The following is a 2,736-nucleotide window of genomic DNA, read 5'->3' on the forward strand; positions in this document are numbered from 1 at the left end:
CTCCACACAGGGACGTTTTCATCTGAAGTTTGGCCGCCGGAGCCACCGCGAGGCCTAGTTGCACGAGTAGCCGATAGTCGGCGCCACCGTCGCACTCGGCCGCAGCCAGTATACTGCCAAAAATGGAGCTATTATGATATCGCTCGTTGGTAACTAAGTGTGGCGTGCTTCATAAATGATCGCCGCATAGAGAAACAACCGTTTAATGAAGAAAATGACTTATATTTTACTCATAATAACAATCTGAACCCCAATGTCCGCTTCTATATGGAGTTTGGCGCATAACGGGCCCACGCGTGCTCTCCCGGACCGCGCCCACTATTCATGGTGACCAAGGAACTCACTTCGATCACCCTCGTGACGTCATGGGCCTAATGCCAACAGTGCCCTCAGATGAGTGACGTCATAGGCCCGGAGCCCTCGGTACGTCGGGCTAATCGTGCCATTCATATGCATTTACATTGGAGAGTAGGAAAAGGACTCGTTTGGAACCTTTGATGACGTCATCGGAACTACTCTTGCCGTGACCATCGATGAGTGACGTCATTGACACAGGACTCTCGACATGCCGGGGCAGGGTGCACCATTCATACGCGCGCGCTTCTGAGAACAGTAAAAGTCTCATTCCGACCCTTTGATGACGTCATTGATTACAGCTCGAAACCCGGTTCGGCGACCGATGCGCGTAGGGCCCTGCTTTCTTAGATTCTGTGTCGGCAGCAGTGGTAATTTTAGTATGTTAAGGGCGAACATGGTCGTAGTTTTGTTTTTTATGTTTTTTTTAAGGATGGGATACTCTAGGAGGGATTACGAGCTAAATATAGGATAAAGGTACAGATATGGGATACATTGGTTGGCGTAATGTTTAGGGGCTGCGAGGCTGTCTATGCATGTGACACCCCTGTGTGTGATAAGCCCACCGACGCGACTACTTCACTGATGAGAGATGGGAGTGGGGAGGAGAGTTTAAATTAAGCTATTGAATGTCTAAACTATGGTAAATGTATGTCAGTGCTCGTTTAAGTTGGTATCGAATCAGAACGAGATTACAGTTCACAGGGAAGGTTATAGAGAGCCAAGGTAGTAAAAGGATAGGAAGGCCGGACTAATGGGGGGTACAGGTCAGGTACGAGTAAGGCCACCGGGAGGTCAGGACGTTAGGTTTCTGGGCCAAGAGGAGGCCGGGGAGTTACGGTTACAATTCAGGGGTATGAGACGAGGAAGTAGTAAATTTGGTTATTGTGTGCTGGACACTCAGGAGGTCGGCTCTGTGGACTTGTTTCGTAGGTTCTCCGTTCTAAGGTAGTTAGATATAGATAATTTCGTTACTTGATTATTTTGTGCGCGTTTTACTCTGAGTCATTTCGAGACAAACGTATTTCGGGCAAAGGTTCAACATCATTCAGTAGACAGTGACGACGACCCAAGTGACTCAAACAACATGCTCTTACGTTTGAATGATCTGGCTCGTCAAATGCCCCTCTGGATGTTTCTGCGGCGTAAGTCGGGCAAAATAAATAGCCGTGTCTTGGTCTCGGCTAAGATTCAAGGAACTTTTAAGTCCTGGTGACTCAGGCGGGAAACCGGTGGGGTGCGACGGAGCATTCACGATGAGTGTATAGGCCGTCGCACCACCTGGCTTTGGGGAGGTGCCAGAACGGTGCCTTTCAGATCTTATATCTCCCCAATGACCAGTTCAGAGGGACACAGAAAGTGTTGCTCGGTTACGGGAGGTTCTCATGCAGGAATGTTCGATTCAGGGTGTGAGTTTTCCCCGGTATTGCGTGAGGGCACAGCGTCTCACGAACGTGGATTGTCGCGGAGAGAGCCACCGTACGGGATTGTTCACCCGTTCGTCAACATTTCGGCCGCCGGAGTGGTTCTAAAGCGAGGGTCGATCGGCATGGATCGGTATACCCCTCAGGCAGGAAGCATCCCGCCCGCCTATAACTCCCCACTCCGGTGATAAAAAGTTAGGATGTATCCGGCGTGTCCTGCCGAACGGAATCCACCGCAGGAAACCGCTCACCAGCGGGTCACGAGAACGGAATTGGGTAGGACCTGGTCACGCTGCTAATTATTGCGCAGGTATAGCGCGGGAAGGTATTCAGGGAGATATAGGAAGGGTATAGCGCCGGAGTGGCGCGGGAAACCGGCTTGAGTTCCGGGGCCGACCAGGTAACAATATATACCACGCGTGCGAGCCATGTGAGGGCTGCGAGCCGACACTGGCCATGTCGTGAACAGCCACGTAGCCATGGGCGCGCGTTGGTCATTTCGAGTAGGGTCTGCGACGGCAGTTTAGGGAGGGAACGGCCGGGATATCGGGGTCCAGAGAAGGGCGGTAACTCGAAGGCCGTGTAGAAACTCGGGTGGCGTCCCGAAGGAAGGGGGGGGGGGAGACTAGCGCATCAGAAAGATGCATTATTATTGGTCTCAAGATCCTGGAAGAGGGAGGGCTCCAGAAAGGTGCACTAAGTACTCCCTCCGGCCAGATGCGGGGTAGTGGCAGATAGGTCCGGCTGCTCCAAGGCCCCTGGGCGGGAAGGGACCCGGGGTATGTGGGAAGATGGAATACCCCACGGGCGTGGTTTGGCGCGGTAAGGGCACCACGGGGCGAAGTTGCTGAGTCGTCCTTAAATTTCGGCCACCCGGAGTGATTCGGAAGGAGGGTTGGACCCTCTAAAAAGCAGGGAAATCCGGCCTGCTTTAAAATCTCACTCCGGCAAAAGGATA

The sequence above is a fragment of the Amphibalanus amphitrite genome, unplaced genomic scaffold (genome assembly GCF_019059575.1).
Source record: "Amphibalanus amphitrite isolate SeventyFive unplaced genomic scaffold, NRLGWU_Aamphi_draft 000721F_arrow, whole genome shotgun sequence".
Lineage (NCBI taxonomy): Eukaryota > Metazoa > Arthropoda > Thecostraca > Balanomorpha > Balanidae > Amphibalanus > Amphibalanus amphitrite.